The sequence below is a fragment of the Anabrus simplex genome, chromosome 3 (genome assembly GCF_040414725.1).
Source record: "Anabrus simplex isolate iqAnaSimp1 chromosome 3, ASM4041472v1, whole genome shotgun sequence".
NCBI lineage: Eukaryota > Metazoa > Arthropoda > Insecta > Orthoptera > Tettigoniidae > Anabrus > Anabrus simplex.
Window position 1 is genome coordinate 193,991,678 of NC_090267.1, and position 21,793 is coordinate 194,013,470.

General features: G+C 40.6%; 1 protein-coding gene across 1 annotated transcript in view; it reads right to left on the minus strand.

The window, feature by feature from the left end:
- emei (transmembrane protein 161-like emei) overlaps positions 1 to 21,793 on the minus strand; it is a 183,594-nt gene that overhangs the window by 123,525 nt on the left and 38,276 nt on the right. The window lies entirely within an intron of this gene.

Genomic DNA, 21,793 nt, shown 5'->3' on the forward strand with positions numbered 1-21,793 from the left:
CACACTTAGGGCTTGTACTAAGACTCTCAAATAAACATCCAAATATAGAGTAACATTTTTATTGCATTGGCAATAAGGTTATGAAAATGTAGCGAAATTTAGCGTGGTGATATACCTGTTCCCAGGGGTTTTAGTTTGTATAGTGCTATTCCTATTGAAATTGTATTCCTAGAGTCCAATATTGGACTCTTATTAATAGGGGGCAAATTTCTATGACCCAAAATGTATGAAATATGTATGCATTTATGACCTAAAAACATAAAAATATGACTATAAAATTCAAAATATGACTTCAAGAATAGCATCTATGTTACGTAGAAACACTTTTATTACAATTGCTACAAGCTGCAATTAATTTAGAGTTAAAAAGTTTTAATTCTTCAAAATCTTTAACCCAAAATGATGAATATTTCATGAACTCGTTAAGATTACACTGCATACTCCTAGACAAGGACGGACTCTGTGGAAGACAAACACTACAGTTACTTTCACTGTTCAATATTCAATCAGTTTTAATTTATACACAAAACATATGTTATTTGAATGAAACTTTCATGCCTGATCTAGTCTCCATTATCAGAATTGTTGCAATTTATGACCACATGCATCTTAAGATTGTTGAATAAGAATCCCCTCCTGTTGTCGCTGAGTATCGTCTTGTAGCGAGAAAAACTTCTTTTGACATCAAATGATGTAAACTGTATATAGGATAATATTTTTTGTTTATTTCCACCTATTCAATACATTACAAGATGTTGGCATTTACTTTAAAACATTATTCAGATGAGACATGTTTCGCCTCCTACTGTGAGGCATCCTCAGTCATTATCAAAAACCTTATTATTTTACCAGGCATCTGGTTAAAGATATTCAAAAATGTGTTTGATGATTATAAGAGAGATAAGATTTACGTTTGTTATAAACATGTTCATGAAGTAACTAAATATCTAATATATTGATAAAAACATATGTAGTTCTTTGTTGAATAGGACTTGTTTGATTGTACTATAGTAAAAGAAGGTGGCTTGAAGCCGTAGTCATTAATAGATGTCTAATACATAGTGGAAGGCATAAAATATCAGTTCTATGAGAATATACATTACATTCAACTGATACTAAAAATTAGTGGATTCATAGGTAGTACATATAAAATGTTCAATGAAATAACTAAAGATCTAATAAAATGATAAACACATATGTAGTTCTTTGTTGATTAGGACGTCGTATGATTGTACGGCTTAAAGCCGTAGTCATTAATAGATGTCTAATACATAGTGGAAGGCATATGAAATCAGTTCAATGAGAATATATAATACAATCAATTGATACATAAAAACTGGTAGATTCATAAGCAGTACATTTAAAAATTAAGGCGTCATGTGACTATAAATGACAGTTGATGGCTTAAAGCCGTAGTCAAAGTTTGAAGTATAGGTCAAATAACTGCTAATATATGGTAAAAAGATATAAGTCAAAATTATAAAGCTTAGTATAAAAAATATGAAGGAAAACATTCCAATTGCTTGACAAAAGTTACTTGACGTTGGCATGCATTTGTCCGTGATATTTATTGGTCAACAGTTCGTAGGTTATTTTAGATTTATTCGGCAAGATTGCGTTGACAAGAAGTTCACCAGATGTTTATAGTTGGCCTAATTTTGTATTAAGTCATCAAGAAAGTTGCAGAGATGATGATGGGTGGAAATTCTCAACGTTGGTATGGTTTTTTTTTTTTTTTTTTTTTGAGGTGAAGGTTGTAGAGCTGTTGTGTTCTTCTTCGATGACAATATATTTTATAAAACATTGATTTTAATAATTTATACTATTGAAGAGTATTATGGAAGTTTGATGAGGCTGTTGAATTATTGTTGTTATAGATTGGTTCTGAAATGAAGAAAAAACTGTAGTTAATTTTGACGAGAATGAAAGAAAACATGGGAAGGTTTTGTTTAAGTGTTGTTAGTGAGAAAATGTTGGTGCTTACCTATGGCGTTGTAGGCCCGTTTGACAAGCTGTGTGAGGCGCTATTAGGATACTCATGGTCACTAACGGTTTTTACTCCTTGTGTTGTACGTATGTCGTCTGGCCAGAGGGGGATGGGTAGGAGGGGGCGGAGTTGTAGGCTTGTGATTCGTGAACGGGAGGGAGTTGTGAATAGTAGGGGAAGCAGAGGGGCGTGTATCATTTATTGGTTTATGAATGGCGTGTGGAGGGGAATTACGTAAGATGGGAGGGGGAGGGGGGTATGATGTATTTGTTGACGTAGGGGTGTATACTCTTCAATAGTATAAATTATTAAAATCAACGTTTTATAAAATATATTGTCATCGAAGAAGAACACAACAGCTCTACAACCTTCACCTCAAAAAAAAAAAAAAAAAAAAAAAACCATACCAACGTTGAGAATTTCCACCCATCATCATCTCTGCAACTTTCTTGATGACTTAATACAAAATTAGGCCAACTATAAACATCTGGTGAACTTCTTGTCAACGCAATCTTGCCGAATAAATCTAAAATAACCTACGAACTGTTGACCAATAAATATCACGGACAAATGCATGCCAACGTCAAGTAACTTTTGTCAAGCAATTGGAATGTTTTGCCTTCATATTTTTTATACTAAGCTTTATAATTTTGACATATCTTTTTACCATATATTAGCAGTTATTTGACCTATACTTCAAACTTTGACTACGGCTTTAAGCCATCAACTGTCATTTATAGTCACATGACGCCTTCATTTTTAAATGTACTGCTTATGAATCTACCAGTTTTTATGTATCAATTGATTGTATTATATATTCTCATTGAACTGATTTCATATGCCTTCCACTATGTATTAGACATCTATTAATGACTACGGCTTTAAGCCGTACAATCATATGACGTCCTAATCAACAAAGAACTACATATGTGTTTATCATTTTATTAGATCTTTAGTTATTTCATTGAACATTTTATATGTACTACCTATGAATCCACTAGTTTTTAGTATCAGTTGAATGTAATGTATATTCTCATAGAACTGATATTTTATGCCTTCCACTATGTATTAGACATCTATTAATGACTACGGCTTCAAGCCACCTTCTTTTACTATAGTACAATCAAACAAGTCCTATTCAACAAAGAACTACATATGTTTTTATCAATATATTAGATATTTAGTTACTTCATGAACATGTTTATAACAAACGTAAATCTTATCTCTCTTATAATCATCAAACACATTTTTGAATATCTTTAACCAGATGCCTGGTAAAATAATAAGGTTTTTGATAATGACTGAGGATGCCTCACAGTAGGAGGCAAAACATGTCTCATCTGAATAATGTTTTAAAGTAAATGCCAACATCTTGTAATGTATTGAATAGGTGGAAATAAACAAAAAATATTATCCTATATACAGTTTATGAAACTTTCAATACGGACGAAAAATGATTTTCATCACTTGTAATAATCAAATGATGTAACGGGAGTGTACTTGAATAGAGTTAAATCACTTGAAGAAAATTCCTGGAAATCAGCAGATGAAGGGTTTCCACAAAGAATGTCACTTATTCCACGCAGGTATACAAGTCCGCTATTTTTTTCCAGTACATTTTATAATTTTCTACACACCCTATGGAGATACGTTCCTCCTGACATGTGAAGTGCTAGAGAAGACAAACTATTCCACCATTGCAGTTCTCTTTGACAATTAATCTGTTGTGGCCAAACGGGCCAAACACCATGCTATTGTTCCTTTCACATGCTTTAATAATAATAATAATAATAATAATAATAATAATAATAATAATAATAATAATAATAATAATAATGTTATTTGCTTTACGTCCCACTAACTACTTGCTTTAATTCCTATTCAATGCACTTTACAACATCCAGTGCATCGCTTAGTTCTGCACCCGAAACTTCCAGTTGCGTGATTGCTCCAGATAAAGAATTAAAATTGGACTTTATGTAAGCCAGGTTCGCTTTTAATGTAGTGCTTGAAAATAAATCTCGAGTGGTTTTTATGGAGGACGATTCTGCAGAATCAAAAGACTTCACGATCTTTTCCACGACATCTAAGTTGTTGCAATAGTACACTGCGGCATCAAGCCAAGTCCCCCATCACGTTATAACTGGCTGGGGAGGTAGGGGTAGTGAAGGTGTTTCTCCTTGAAATTTCTGAACGTGAAGTGGAGCTTTGACAAACACTTTCTTACAGTTCAATATTAATTTATGAACTTAAGGGTAGCTACTTCTAACTTCTTCAGCTGCCCTATGCAAGGCATGTGCAAGACATGTCACATGTATCATTTTCGGGTATAGCATTTTAAGTCCCTTGGCTGACTTCACCATATACGGAGCAGTGTCAGTTACAAAAAGAAAAACGAGCTCTCTCTTTGCCCCGTTTGGCCAAAACAGATTCAGTGAATTGTCGAAGAGAACTGCAATGGTGGAATGGTTTGTCTTCTCAAGTACTTCACATTTCAGGAGGAACGTATCTCCAGGCCGGTCTTCCTTCAGCGTGCCAACGATCACATTTACTACATGGGTAGAAGAGAAGTGACGATCAAACAGCGTGCCAAGAGTTACAATTCGGAACATTTTTATGTAAGCGATACAGACATACTGATGTGCCGACTTTGCAATCAAAGACTTGAATAGAAAAAGAAAGATGTTTTGGAGTCCTTCCTTTGCCTCAGAGCACTGCAGTGCATTTGGGCCTCCACAAATAGTGTCGATATAATTCAAAATAATTAAAATAGTCTAAAACAAAATCCATAATTATTTGCAACAATTCGGCGAACGTATTTCCCGGCATAATCGTCGCCACCGCGTAATCGTTACATCTTTTATTTTCAATACAAAAATCGGACTTTAAACATTTAATCGCATAATCGTCGTACGTCCAAATTTTGTTCACCAATCTGGTTAAAAGGTAAAAGGAACTGCAATGTAAGTTGCACATGAACGCACAATTTACATACGTGTATGGTTTATGGGCAATTCGGCAACACAGTCACATTTGCTAGATGTTGCACAACGTATAAATAAAAATACCGGCATGGCTTAACGGTAGGCTATCGGCAGTTTGACAACGAAGTCGCGAGACAGTGTACAGTTTATTCACCACCTTCATATTATGAGTTCTCATTTGAAATACGTAAGGCTGTAAGTTATCGCTTATCGGCAATGTCGCCAGGAAATACCGGTACCAACACACACTTGTCTTCTAGTAGACAAGAGGTCTGATAGAATTCTGCGTTATTACAACCACCTGCCCCCCGGTGCAACAGTTGCGAAGGACCTTGGCCTAGGAAGCGACCGCTGCTCAGCCCGAAGGCCTGCAGATTACGAGGTGTCGTGTGGTCAGCATGACAAATCCTCATGGCCGTTATTCTTGGATCTCTAGACCGGGGCCACCATCTCACCATCAGATAGCTCCTCAATTGTAATCACGTAGGTTGAGTGGACCTCAAAACCAGCCCTCAGATACAGGTAAAATTCCCTGACCCGGCCGTGAATTGAACCCGGGTCTTCCGTGTAAGAAGCAGGCACACTACCCCTACACTATGGGGCCGGCTCCTGCGTTATTGCGCACGAAGTGAAATCCAAGATGATAACGCAGATTTCCACGGAATTATTCAGCTCACGGTCAGCCGAATTATTTACGATGTTCTCAGTTGTCATCGCTAGATTCTTATCTTACTACTACATCATAAGTGTCCGGGCATGGGATGAAAACTTTTACCCAAGCAGTCAAGATAATTATTATCCAATGGTATTAAAGTTTTACTTTATAAACTCGTCAGTAATGTAATGTAAAATCATCAATAACTGAGAAGAAATATTAACCTAATTACCGTATTAAAATGCTAAACAGAGAAAGATGTTCCATCTATTCAATACAATAATATTGTTGCATGAATTAATGTAGCAACATATTTAATAAGTTATGGGACCGGTTTCGACATATGTCCATGTCATCATCAGCCGACACAAAAATGGCAAGAAGTCAACACAACTGTAACACTTACGACACTTTTCTTGAATTAAAAATAGAAGTTCATGTAGAGGTTCTTCAGTACGCTTGCTTTAGATCTTGAGGTTAAAAAAATTATGCAGTATAATTCACAATTACCGTATGTTTAAAAGAAATTGAAAAATGAATGTTTGTTACTGACGTCTCGGAACAGGTCAACTACAGTAGATCTACACCGCGCTAGCTAGAACGATGTATGAAGACGTCCGTTCTCCGGTTTGTGAGCTTTGCGCAAGTGCACTAGTGTGTCGCAACCAATGAGCTCAACTGATAACAAATTGCTGCATGCTTACTTGCTGCCTAACAGTATTGGCTGTTCTGAAATGGACAGATCACAGATGCATTTATTTGTTTATGACTGACGTGATTACTGTAGACATGTGTGCGTGAGAATTGAAGTTTTTAATTTGTGTTTGGGGTGTTTGTAGAAATAATTTGTTTTAATAGTGAACAATTACGGAAAGTCATTTATTATTGCGAAACATTAACGTGTGAAGCATTTATAAGTGATTATGGGCAAATATAGAAACTATTCTGCAGGCTTCAAGCTAAGCGTAATTGCCTTTGCTGAACAGCACGGAAACAGAGCTGCAGAAAGAAAATTTTCAGTGAGTAAAAAGTTGGTGCGTGACTGGCGGAAATTAAAAAACAAGCTAAAAAGCACAAACCCTTCTAGACGCGCATTTAGAGGTCCTAAAACAGGGAAATTTCCTATAATTGACAATGAAGTGTTTCTGTACATGAATGAAATACGTAGCAATGGCTGCAGTGTATCGTATGAAATGTTACAAATTAAGGGACGGGAGGTAATGCGCAAACACAACATAACTCAGTTTAAGGAGAGTCATGGGTGGATTAAGGGGTTCATGCGACGACACAATCTGTCAGTGCGAAGGAGAACAACACTAAGCCAAAAGTTGCCTGCTGATTACACGGACACGATTGTCAATTTTCACCGATCTGCCAAACGTTTGCGCAAGGAAACTTCGTACTTGCTTTCTCAAATCGGTAATGTCGATCAGACTCCAATTTTTTTTTTTTATATGCCTCGCAACAGCACTATTGCGCTAAAAGGATCACGGAGTGTATTAATGAAAACCAGCGGTAGTGAGAAGTTGCGATGCATGGCAATGCTAGCCATTACAGCTGACAGAAGAAAGCTGCCGCCTTACATCATTTTCAAGAGGAAAACGATGCCTAAGAATATACAGTTTCCCCGTGGAATTCATGTACGAGTGCAACCAAAGGGTTGGATAGACGTAGAACTCATGCTGGACTGGGTTAAAACTGTGTGGGATAGAAGACCCGGTGCACTACTAAAACAACCAGCTCTGCTTGTTTTAGATAGTTTCCGAGGTCACCTTGTGAACGAAGTGAAGCAACTTCTCAGTAAAAATAAGACACGACAGATAGTCATTTCTGGTGGCCTAACATCTGCTTTGCAACCACTAGCCGTATGTATTAATAAACCCTTTAAAGACCACTTACGTCGATTTTACAACGAGTGGATGATGAGCGGCAATCGCAATTGACGCTCGCTGGAAATATCAGGCGTCCACCCTTGGACTTGTTATGCTCGTGGGTGATGAAGAGTTGGGATCTTATACCACCTGAACTAGTCTCCAAGAGCTTCAACAGGACTGGGATTTCGAATGCACTAGACGGATCCGAACATGACGCAGTGTGGCAGAGAGACGAAGAATCTGATATTGGTATTAACAACGGCGAGGACGGCGCATCAGATACCGAAACCTGCGATAGCGACACAGAAGATTTGGAATAAATTGTGTACTGGTAAGTTCGTATTTCACAACAAAGCGATAATTTTTTCCAAGTGTAATATTTCAACTTTAATACTCAAATTAATGACAATTAACTTAATACGTTCATTTTTATTTTCAGGTTGGAAGAACATTTGCCGAATTGTTGCAAATAATTATGAATTTTGTTTTAGGCTATTTTAATTATTTTGATGTATAAACACGAGTATTACGTGCATCTTAAATTTGTATCAAATACAATGTAGTTATAAATACATTTTTTGAGTAATACAAATACTGGTGAGCTCTTGCTGGTGAGATGTAGTGTTTACAGTGTGCTATGTCTTCTGGTATGGACTAGAGCAATTTGTTATTTTCATTGACCTGTCTCAGTCTCATCCTTGGCTTTGACAATATGAAAGTGACCGAGGTATGAGCGATACTAGTAATACCATTCCTTATGCAACCAGTTCCTGCTATGATTGGTGTGAAATTATCGCAAATAGGGTCAGTTGGTGCATGCATTTCAGTGGGCTTGGCAGACTGATGTGCAATAGCAACTTCTGGCTCGGTAAGGAAAGCAACGGGAAACTACCTCACTCCTCATTTCTCTAGTATGCCTCTTCAATTACGCCTAGGCTGTCTATGATAGCCTTTGGTGGAACTGTGGAGGATCAGACCAGCCTTCGGGCTGAATACCCAACATACAACTACTGGTATTAAAAATTCTTCGTATAATGGTCGCACCCTATTATTTTTTCGGAAATTTTGGTATAAAAAGTGTGACGATTATGCCGGGAAATACGGTACTTCTTGCAGTCTTATGTTGATGTTTGTCGTATTTTACAGTGTATTCAAAACTGCATGATGATTAAACACTATGATTTTACTCCCAACTGATGTGTGTGCAATTTAGCAAATTATGCCCTAATTTTAACCAATTTGCTACAAAACGCTAAATTTGAGAAGTACAGATGCTTATAAGCTATAAATTTTATTATTGTTCCGTATTGAAGTGCAATTATAAGAATCAAATTATGGTTATGATCTTCTTGTCATGATATGATGTCTTAAACTTCACTTAGGACCTCAGGCAAAGAAGTAAATCTCAAATGTCTAGAGATTTACTTCTTTGCCAGATCATAACCATAAATTTTGTTATTATATGGAATTTAATGTTATAATTATTCCTGCAACTTTTTCTGTTATACATATGTTTTAGTTATCACACAATCTGTTTAATTTCATTTGGCTGAAGATGACCACTATGTGGCTGAAACTAGTCCTAAGAACTCTATCTATTGGGTTTAGGTCAGGAATACGAGCAGGCCACACCATGTGTGATTAGTTTCATTTTTCTGTTATTACATACATACATCATCATTATAGACTGTTATGCCTTTCTGCGTTCAGTCTGCAGGCCTCTGTGAATTTACTAAACGTCGCCACAATCCTCGATTTACAACTAGTGTTGTGGCCTCATTTAGTTCTATACCTCTTATTTTTAAATCGTTAGAAACCGAGTCTAACCACCGTCGTCTTGGTCTCCCTCTACTTCTCTTACCCTCCATAACAGAGTCCATTATTCTCCTAGGTAACCTATCCTCCTCCATTCGCCTCACATGACCCCACCACCGAAGCCGGTTTACGCGTGCAGCTTCATCCATCGAGTTCATTCCTAAATTAGCCTTTATCTCCTCATTCCGAGTACCCTCCTGCCATTGTTCCCACCTGTTTGCAGAGATGCCAACTTTCAAGAAAGGCACTTCGTAATGTAGCCGTTCGGGCACCGGGGGAGGGGTGTGGCAGCCGTAGAATTTTTCTTTTTTCGAGATTTTACAAACGTACATGTCATTGAAAAATTAATGAACATACAATTCAACCAGTGGCATATAAAGAGTGTATGATTCTTACCCGCTAAAGGAACAGGTGATCTGCAGTACATATCTGAGGTAGGTTGTTCTTTTGCTGAGTACTGTAGTTAGTGCCCTAGCATCTTGTAGTTGCAGTTTGGTAAACGTACACTGGTGACGTGGTATTCCGTTTGATATCGTGTGCTTCCTCTGCACTAACAGAGCACTTAACTCTTCGGTGTTCAGGTTATGTAGCGCATACCTATCTACGAAATGCCACTGTAATATTTGTCCCAAATGGAACATAATCATTCCTTTTACACAAAATGAACAATCTGCGGTAAATTAAGCAATACCGTCGTTACTAGAGAAATATGTATACGTTCTTACGGGCTTTAGACAGGACTCCCTTACGTTGCATTCTGCTTCTCGTGCCGTCTTTTTTTTCTTTTTTGAGGTCCAGGGCTAGCACTGACGAATGGCAGTGCGATGCATGTGAATTCTCAATATCTTTGTCCATATGACTAGCGCGGGCAGTTCAAACAGCAAAATAAATATATTACTTTTTTGTTGAAAGCAAAATAGCATGATACCTGGGCCAAACAGTTAGGGCACAAAACGAATGAGCTACATGAAGAAAAAGACGCCTAATTAATGCAAACAACTTCAGTGAGCAAAGACATCACACACGAAAGTGTTAGACAAACAAAACACATACGGAAGCGCTGCGACGTAGCAGATAAAAAATACTTGTAAGGTAGTAAAGTATGTATCCATATCATCCTCTTCAAGTAAAACATTTCGTACTATTTCTTAATTTACCGCATATTTTCGAGTTTATTTGTGTAAAAACAATTATTATGTTTCATTTGGGACAAATATTACAGTGACATTTCGTAGATAGGTATGCGCTACGTAACCCGGTGTTCATATTAGCACAGAACTCAGTCTTGTTCTTCGTCACCATACGCAACTGAAAATTTGCGGCTACACACACTACAAAAGCACGAGTGAATGAGATTTTCAAGAACGCAATAAACAGGGCCTATCTTACGAGTATTCATCCCTAAATTTTTGAACTACTTTTGGTTTATTACTAGCGTCACTAATCACGGTAACGTCACCACACTATTTTCCTGCACAATAAATCGCTTCATTATTTCAAATCTTTCGCATTTTGTAACACAACCAAAATCGCAATAAATACTTCAACAATGAAACGGAGCTTCTCACCACTTCGCCGCCAAAACAATAGCAAAACTACTGGCATATTTGAATGGAAGTCTGGTCATGTGAGGAACAAAGACAACTCTGCAAGATATAGGTCTACCACTTCACAGGTGCCGATTTCTCCAGTAATGGAAGCATACACTGAGTTCGGCGCGAGAAAACGCGAAATATTATCAAATAAGGGACAGGAAAGTGGTATAAATGATTACCGAGAAATCCGAAAATAATATTCTGAGAATTAAAGATGTATTGGCATTCATTGTATATACTTTTGAACACTTCATACACTTAGATTTGAAAATCAACAAAAAATCGTAATTTGAGGTGTGTGATTCGTAAAGGCGTAATTGTGATGGGTAATTCGTAATGATTAAGATTGAATCGTAAGAGTTGGCATCTCTGTGTTTGTACCAGCAATCATTCTTGCTACTTTCATGTCTGTTACTTCTAACTTATGAATAAGATATCCTGAGTCCACCCAGCTTTCGCTCCCGTAAAGCAAAGTTGGTCTGAAAACAGTCCGATGTAAAGATATTTTCGTCTGGGAGCTGACTTCCTTCTTACAGAATACTGCTGATCGCAGCTGCGAGCTCACTGCATTAGCTCTACTACACCTTGATTCAATCTCACTTACTTTATTACCATCCTGGGAGAACACACAACCTAAATACTTGAAATTATCGACCTGTTCTAGCTTTGTATCACCAATCTGACATTCAATTTGTTGAATTTCTTACCTACTGATATCAACTTAGTCTTCGAGAGGCTAATTTTCATACCATACTCATTGCACCTGTTTTCAAGTTCCAAGATATTAGACCGCAGGCTTTCGGCACAGTCTGCCATTAAGACCAAGTCATCAGCATAGGCCAAACTGCTTACTACATTTCCACCTAACTGAATCCCTCCCTGCCATTTTATACCTTTCAGCAGATGATCCATGTAAACTACGAACAACAAAGGTGAAAGATTACAGCCTTGTCTAACTCCTGTAAGTACCCTGAACCAAGAACTCATTCTACCATTAATTCTCACTGAAGCCCAATTGTCAACATAAATGCCTTTGATTGATTTTAATAATCTACCTTTAATTCCATAGTCCCCCAGAATAGTGAACATTTTTTCCCTTGGTACCCTGTCATATGCTTTCTCTAGATCTACGAAACATAAACACAACTGCCTAGTCCTCTCGTAGCATTTTTCAATTACTGCCGCATACTGAAAATCTGATCCTGACAGCCTCTCTGTGGTCTAAAACCACACTGGTTTTCCTCCAACTTCCCCTCAACAACTGATCGCACCCTCCCTTCCAAGATGCCAGTGAATACTTTGCCTGGTATACTAATCAATGAGATACCTCGATAGTTGTTGCAATCCTTCCTGTTCCCTTGCTTATAGATAGGTGCAATTACTGCTTTTGTCCAATCTGAAGGCACCTTACCAACACTCCACGCGAATTTTACTACTCTATGAAGCCATTTCATCCCTGCCTTCCCACTGTACTTCACCATTTCAGGTCTAATTTCATCTATTCCTGCTGCCTTATGACAATGGAGTTTATTTACCATCCTCTCCACTTCCTCAAGCATAATTTCACCAACATCATTTTCCTCCTCCCCATGAGATTGGCTGTCCACAACACCACCAGGATAATTTCCTTTTACATTGAGAAGATGTTCAAAATATTCACCCCCCCACCTCTCCAGTGATTCCCTGGGATCTATTATGAGTTCACCTGAATTACTCAAAACACTGTTCATTTCCTTTTTCCCTCCCTTCCTAAGATTCTTTATTACTGTCCAGAAAGGTTTCCCTGCTGCTTGACCTAGCCTTTCCAGGTTATTACCAAAATCTTCCCATGACTTCATGACTTCTTTTTGGATTCAACAACTATTTGTTTCGCTCTCTTTCTTTCATCTACGTACAAATCCCTGTCTGCCTCGGCCCTTGTTTGGAGCCATTTCTGATAAGCCATCTTTTTACGTTTACAGGCTGCTCTCACTTCATCATTCCAGCAAGATGTTCGCCTTCTCCCATCTTTACACACAGTTGTTCCTAGGCATTCCCTTGCTGTTTCTACTACAGCATCCCTGTATGCCACCCATTCACTTTCTATATCCTGAACCTGCTTACTGTCTACTGTTCGAAACTTCTTCCTAATCATATCCATGTACTTCTGTCTAATTTCCTCGTCCTGGAGATTTTCTACCCTTATTCGTTTACAGACAGATTTCACTTTCTCTACCCTAGGCCTAGAGATACTTAGTTCACTACAGATCAGATAGTGGTCTGTATCATCAAAAAATCCGCGAAAAACTCGTACCTTCCTAACAGATTTCCTGAATTCAAAGTCTGTTAAGATATAGTCTATTATGGACCTGGTACCCCTAGCCTCCCATGTGTAGCGGTGAATAGCCTTATGCTTGAAGAATGTATTCGTAACAGCTAAATCCATACTAGCAGAGAAGTCCAGCAAACGCTTCCAATTTCCATTAGCTTCCATATCTTCCCCGCATTTACCAATCACCCTTTCGTATCCTTCAGTTCTATTCCCAATTCTCGCATTGAAATCGCCCATTAGCACTATTCTATCCTTGCTGTTGACCCTGACCACGATGTCACTCAATGCTTCATAAAACTTGTCAACTTCATCCTCATCTGCACCCTCACATGGTGAATACACGGACACAATTCTTGTCCTAATTCCTCCCACTGACAAATCTACCCACATCATTCGCTCATTTACGTGCCTAACTGAAACTATGTTGCGTGCAATGGTATTCCTGATAAAGAGCCCTACCCCAGACTCTGCCCTTCCCTTCCTAACACCCGTCAAGTACACTTTATAATCTCCTATCTCTTCCTCATTAACTCCCCTTACCCGAATATCACTTACTCCTAGCACATCCAGATGCATCCTCTTTGCTGACTCAGCCAGTTCTACCTTCTTTCTTCCATAAGCCCCATTAATATTGTTAGCTCCCCATCGAATTCCATTTCGTTCGCAAAGTTGTTTCCAAGGAGTCCCTCGCCTGTCAAATGGGAGTGAGACTCCATTAATCCCATAGGTCCGAGGCTTGCTTAAAATGTTCTGAGCTCGGTAAATTCATGAAGCAGGATGCTGCCCTACTTGCACATAGTCCAAGTGAGGATCTCTCCTCTAATGGGTTATGGACCACCGGTGAATTGTATAGTCCTAGCCGCCTGAGCACAAGGAGGACCACGACTCAGAATATGTCCGAGATGCCCACTCCCATTCCATAGCAACTGGTATCCCGACTCTCAGGACCACTTACTAGGCCACTCAGCCGTTGCCCATGGTTCACGAACTAGGACGTGACTACAGTAACCCACAAACAGGCGTGATAAATAGCAACCTACTTATAATTCCATCTTGTTCGAGGTTAGTAAGTTATTACAATGGAATTATTCCTCGGATTGTAATACAGAAACATGCATAATCCTGCTCTACCGTACCCGCCGTCGCAGCTCACTGAGTAGACGGCTGGGTTATCAAACCCACATGCACCATGGAGCTACGGCTCGAATCTACGTCAGGTTGTTGTTTTTTTCTCTTGTGTGTGTGACGTCAGGTCGTGTAACTGCGTTTGTAAGCATGACATCCTGTTGGCACATGACAGTGTGATCCATTCAACTGAATGCATGAGTCGACTAACCATGCAGTGCACAACCATAACTGGTCCTGTCAAGTGCATGTAGGGTGGCTTCCTGATGGTGTACACAAATGGCAAATACGTCAATATGCTTTCAGTGTTGGGTGCATCCCATAAGCAAGCTTCTGCTGCAGCTCATGAGTATGCAGCACGGTACCCTCAAAGGCGCCATCCCGGTAAGAATGCTTTTTGTCGCCTTGAGCAACACCTGCGGGAAACCGGTGTTCTTCGTCCACAGGTAGTGGACAGAGGTCGTCCAAGGACTAGAGGTACTCAACAAACAGAGGACAACATTCTTGAAGCCGTTCACCAATCACCTCGGCGAAGTACCCGTGAATTGCAAGGCAGTTACAGGTATCTCAAACACTGGTTGTTGACGTGCTGCACGACGAAAAACTGCTTCCCTATCATTACACGTTAACTCAACACCAGCGGCCAGAAGACCGCATTCAACGAGCACAGTTCTGTGAATGGCTTTTGCAACAAGTTGAAGATAACGAACATTTTATAAAGAATCTGATATGGAGTGACAAACGTAGCTTTACTTGGGAAGGTATTTTCAACCATCACAATAGCCATTATTGGTTTGACCACAACCCACATGTCACCCGTGAACGTGGCTTTCAAGCACGCTTTGGCATAAACCTATGGGCTGGAATCGTGGGAGGAGTGCTTTTAAGAACTTACCTATTGCCGGACAAGTTGAATGCGCCCCGCTATCGTACGTTTCTGGGCAATATTTTCTCTGATGCTTTAGAAAACGTTCCACTTGGTGTTCGGCGATAGCTATGGTTTCAGCATGATGGTGCACCACCACACTTTGAAATGACTGTGCATAACTGGTTAAATGAAGCGTTTCCAGGGATATGGATTGGTCGTGGAGGTCGTAAGTTCCCCGGACCTTAATCCACTAGATTTTTATTTGTGGGGACACTTAAAGGAACATGTTTCGCTTTGAACATCTACTGTGAAGTGAATGTTGCTCGTAAGTGTACGTACCAGCTCTGTGAAGATAAGGCTGGACATCACACGTACACTATGGAATTATTGTGTGTAGCATAATGGGCAATCCAGTGTAGCCTACCTACAGTACCGGTACTGTATTGTGTTTCCTTGTACCGCATTGGATAGAGATGATGTTACTGTATCGATTATTATGTTCTATGTATTGGCTTTATTTGTGCCATGGGCTAAACAAAGTGGTCTTTTACGTCTGTAAGAAGTTCATGTTATGTTTGAATGTTTAAATAAAGGTAACTGTAATGGTAAGTAGTGCATAGTGGAGGTGTACATTGGATAATATTTGATTCATTAACTGAAAAAAATTGGCGTGAACACTACTCGAACATAGGCGCGTCTGTACAACCAGCATTTATGGCATTGCCTGATCTCATTGAGCTAATGAGACAGCTCCAGCAGAGTGCCGAGTTCATGTGACCTGTGCTTGGCCACGCTGCACGCCGTTACAAGCGTTGCCAGCCTTGTTTCTTAACTCGCATTTCTATTTAACCTATTGGTGGGACTATGTTTTGCAAAATAAACTTTTGTCGTGAATTTCAACGAAGAACCGCATGCCGACCTCCACGTGCGGCATTTTTTGTTCACCCTATATATTGGTATTATAAATTTATTCATTCGGGACAAATATTTCAGGTTCCCTTTAGGAATCAACATCTATATCATCTGATGGCCAAGCAGGCATCAATTTTTGGTAATGAGACAGTCTCTCATAGTGCATTGGCACTGCCGGTGGCTCCAAGTAGCCTACGCAGTGGCCTTCAGGATATGCACTAGCCATGCGTCTTGGTGGGTGCGCTATGTACCAACTGATGAGCCCAACTTAGCGCACGGGGGCGAAACGCTGGCAACCAGGAATGAGTTAGCTGGAGAATGTATAATGTCCAATAACGGACCATATATATTGGTAACTGAGGTGCTGTCGTGAAGATTCACATTAGTAGTACAATTGTGCCTTAGTTACATATTTACTGTAAGTGATGCATAATCAACAGTTTGATAATGAATATGCAATGATTCAGAGAGCTCGCATATTTGTCATGACTGATGTTTGTAGCTAAGAGTGTAGAATTTGTCACCCGTGCCATACCCACAAGCTGCTGCAATATCTTGTCAGGTGCAGAGAGTAGGAGTGTGTTGCTATACCATGGCCGATCCAAAAACGATATAATACCACTGTTTCTCTCCAAGAAACATGAAGTAAAGTCTTCCATACCTTCGTAGTTCCTTTTATCGTTATCAGCTTATTTGGAACAGGGTTGGCCTGCCACTCTATCTCCCAATGGGACGTAACCAAATGTCTCAGCTGAGAAAGACTATCACTAGCTACAACCTTATAAGACAACAGCGGCAATGTGGCCACCTCCTTGGCAGCCCTATCTGCTAACTCATTTCCCACTACATCCATGTGGCTTGGGAGCCACAAAAATGTGATTCTGGTGCTAGAACTCCAACACCGGACCAGCAGGTCCTGGATCCGCTACACCAGAGGGTGCCAAGGGAAACATGTATCAATGGATTGTATGAAGCTCAAGGAGTCAGTACAGAACAGAAAGTGCCGGCTTTTATTGGACTGCACATATCACAGACCTTCAAAGAAAGCACAGATGTCTGCTGTATTATTATCAACAATGAACGCACAGCTTACTTTCACTTCTGCCCTCGAATCATCCGTGTAAATAACTACTAAATCTGAATACCCGCCAAAAACGGACAGGAAGAGCCTCCAAACAACGAAGGGATCCACATTCGCTTTTGGGCCAGTGTGCAGATCCAGGATTATTTCAGGTCGCCGAATTAACCACGGAGGTATCTTACTTGGTCGTCTAACAAGACAAGGAACTGAAGGTACATCAAATGATTTGTAAATGCTATCCAAGTGTGTATCAACTGGCTGCATTGCTTGTGGATAAACAGCGCATAGCCAACAGTTCGCATTGTCGAATATGCATGGATAGCTTGGGTGAAGTGGCATCTGTCGCAAATTTGCAGCATAGGACAATAATATATGTTAGCACCTCAGGTGTAAAGGCAGCACCCCAGATTCACCAAGCAGACAGGCAATGGAGCTTGTACGAAATGCCAAACTAACTCTGCCGTGGTGGATGCTTTTCAGTTACACAAGGATGCTTTGCCCTGCTGATCCATATGCTGCACTGCCATAGTCTAACCTGGATAAAATATGTGACCTATAAAATTGTACAAGCACTCCGTACAGTCGTCCTCCCTCCCACCAAGTAGTGCTGCTAAGAAACTTCAAAACATAGAGCTTCTTAGTGCATTCAGCATTTAACTGATGCATGCGTGGCTCCCACGTTAATTTACTATCAAAAGGGAGCCCGAGGAACTGGTGTCAACTACAGGAGGAGTGACATCCTCTAAATAAAGCTCAGGATAGGGGTGAAGAGCACGCTTCCGGCAGAAATGAACAACAGAGGTCTTTGCAGCTGAAAATCAAAAGCCATGTTCTAAGGTCCACTGTCCACTCTCCAAATAGCTTGCTGTAATTGTCGCTCTGTGACTGCCACATACTTTGTGAGCTACATTGCAGAGCAAAATTGTTTACATATAACAACTATACTAGTGCCGAACCAACAGCAGCAACAATACAGTCAGGGTGCCCACCAGTAACCTAAGTATTTTCCATGGGGTATTCCAGTTTTCCCTGCATTCAATTTAATGGGACATGGTACATAAAAGTGATGTTCGTGTACGTTAATCATACTCTGGAATCATCAACTTGCACATATTTTGCACAGACACTTACAATTGCATAAGAACTTGAAATAAATGTATCATAAGTCAAACAAGCTAGAACGTATCACGAAGTGCCAATCTGTGAAGTGGGTTATCAGTAATCCCATCGTACACAGCCACTATAAAAAACACTACAACCAACAAAAATGAATTACACTGCTCACAGCAAACCATCAATCACTCTTCAAACTAACACTTGCGTTCATCAGGGACCTTATTCTTGAAATTGACGTGAGTGAGCTTACCAGTTTCTAAACACAATTATAATAGAAACGTATGGGTTAGTATTCAGAAACCCAGGATTAAGTTCCCAGTTTCTTTAGCAAGTGGAAGTGTTATACAAATACGTAAGCTGGACAACCAGTGTGCATAGAAACAAGCATTATTGACACATTCAATTCTTTGTAGAATTCTTTTCTGTGATAATTTCACTTTTCCATAATAATTTCTCCTTAATACTGAGGAGAAATCCAGAATAATTATGGGTAGCCCATAATGGTTAGCACCTCTATGTTATTAAATTACATGGGTAGCGTTTAAAACAATGGGTGTTTTAAAAAGAACATTACAAAGTTCAGCGTTATTGTCCTTTTAATTTATAATACACACCTCAAAAAAGATTATGCACCACCCGTATTCTTTTGGGTTCGTGAAGTATATTTGCTCTAACAGGTGTTACATGACAGACAGACATCCAAATGATGTGTAATGCTACCTGTTAGTGGATGTGGAGGTAATACACGCAGTCTCAGAACAATCCAGAAGTGTATGCTGTTACTGTCACCTGTGGACACAACATGACAAGAGCACATTTGTGATTTGTGGCTTGTGCAGTATACAGACATGCCTCAGTGAGTCATTACCACTTTTGACCATACGTGCATAGTGACACTGCGTCAGCAAGGCTTCTCTGTGAGGACACTTGCTGGCCTGACTGATGTACACCATAGCAATGTTGTCAGGACATACAGCTGCTATCAAGTGACACAAAATGTTGAAGATCATCCTCACAGTGGTCGTCTGCAGTCAACACCAGCAGTGGATAACCATGTGTGAATCCTGGCTCGCAGGAACCTGGCAGACACCGCAACAGAACACTGTGTAATGCCTTATCTATGGCACGCAACTGGTAGGTCTATGTTTATGTCTATGCAGATAATGAGAAATAGTCTCCATAGGGACCACCTACACTCAAGAGTTCCTTGGCGAGCACCTACACGTACACCCCAACACCATAGCGCCAGGTACCGATAGGCAAAGGAGCACTTGGACTGGACTCTGAAAGAATGGTGGTGGGTCCTCTTCACAGATGAGTACCAAATGTGTCTGACGCTGGATAATTGTTGGAGGACAGTTTGAAGAGAACAAGGTAATGCTAGACAAGTCCTATATACCATCCAACACGCCCATCAGGGAGGCAGAACTAAGCAATTTTACTATCAAAGTGAAGACCAGGAATTATGTTATCATTAACAGTGAATTGTACACTACACCACACTCAAACTAATGCAATACTAGATATGTTGCACGCTTCGTGTACTGCCACTTTTGAGCGGTTAGCGCAAGTATGTCTACTTTTTCATTCACTCTCCTTCACTACCACACCCACTCACTCTGTCTCTACTTTTCTCTCAAAGTACTACTTGCTGTATATGACTCGCGTAGCGTCTACATATCAGTCTCATTCGATCATTCAGTTCGGGTCAAGTCTTAGATTCAAAACTTAATTTTGATGTGAAAAGTCATTTATTTCCCTGTGTTTTCCCTGGAAAATTTCTGCATTTTTATTTTGCTGTTTTCCCAGAAAATGGGTAGTATGACCTTTTATGGCAATCACGAACAGAGTGACACTGAGAACCAATTCCTGTGGGATTTCATTTTCCTGAACATGATCCACCCACAGTTGTTAACCATCGAGTGGTAGACCAAATGTTTTTATCACTATCCACAATGTGCACACATCAATGAAAAAAATACACACTGACAAGAGTGCACATACACACGTAAAAGAAGCATAATGAAGGGATATTTAAAACTTACGTTAAGGCAGGGAAGCGTACAGTTCTGCGGCTCTTCAGAAGAAATATTGGACACTATCATGTAAGTTAAATGAACTCTTGAAGAAAAATTCCGCAAAATAGCCTACAAAATGTCCCCTTTTTTCCTTCAAAATGCCAGAATGGAATAGCTCCGGAGCTTCATATAACGTCAACTATTTTCAATATTCTGGGTGTGTACAGATACCCCACCGCCCAGCATCTGCTGCCTGTTAGCCCTGTACATACACTGACTGACAGAGCAAATGCAACACCAAGAAGGAGTGGTTCGAAAGGGATGAAAGTTGGGGAAAAAAACAGAGACAGCACGGACGAATAATTGATGTTTATTTCAAACCGATATGCAGGTTACACAACGCGCACGGCATCGACTCAGTAGGATGTAGGACCACCGCGAGCGGCGATGCACGCAGAAACACGTCGAGGTACAGAGTCAATAAGAGTGCGGATGGTGTCCTGAGGGATGGTTCTCCATTCTCTGTCAACCATTTGCCACAGTTGGTCGTCCGTACGAGGCTGGGGCAGAGTTTGCAAACGGCGTCCAATGAGATCCCACACGTGTTCGATTGGTGAGAGATCCGGAGAGTACGCTGGCCACGGAAGCATCTGTACACCTCGTAGAGCCTGTTGGGAGATGCGAGCAGTGTGTGGGCGGGCATTATCCTGCTGAAACAGAGCATTGGGCAGCCCCTGAAGGTACGGGAGTGCCACCGGCCGCAGCACATGCTGAACGTAGCGGTGGGCATTTAACGTGCCTTGAATACGCACTAGAGGTGACGTGGAATCATACGCAATAGCGCCCCAAACCATGATGCCGCGTTGTCTAGCGGTAGGGCGCTCCACAGTTACTGCCGGATTTGACCTTTGTCCACGCCGACGCCACACTCGTCTGCGGTGACTATCACTGACAGAACACAAGCGTGACTCATCGGAGAACACGACGTTCCGCCATTCCCTCATCCAAGTCGCTCTAGCCCGGCACCATGCCAGGCGTGCACGTCTATGCTGTGGAGTCAATGGTAGTCTTCTGAGCGAACGCCGGGAGTGCAGGCCTCCTTCAACCAATCGACGGGAAATTGTTCTGGTCGATATTGGAACAGCCAGGGTGTCTTGCACATGCTGAAGAATGGCGGTTGACGTGGCGTGCGGGGCTGCCACCGCTTGGCGGCGGATGCGCCGATCCTCGCGTGCTGACGTCACTCGGGCTGCGCCTGGACCCCTCGCACGTGCCACATGTCCCTGCGCCAACCATCTTCGCCACAGGCGCTGCACCGTGGACACATCCCTATGGGTATCGGCTGCGATTTGACGAAGCGACCAACCTGCCCTTCTTAGCCCGATCACCATACCCCTCGTAAAGTCGTCTGTCTGCTGGAAATGCCTCCGTTGACGGCGGCCTGGCATTCTT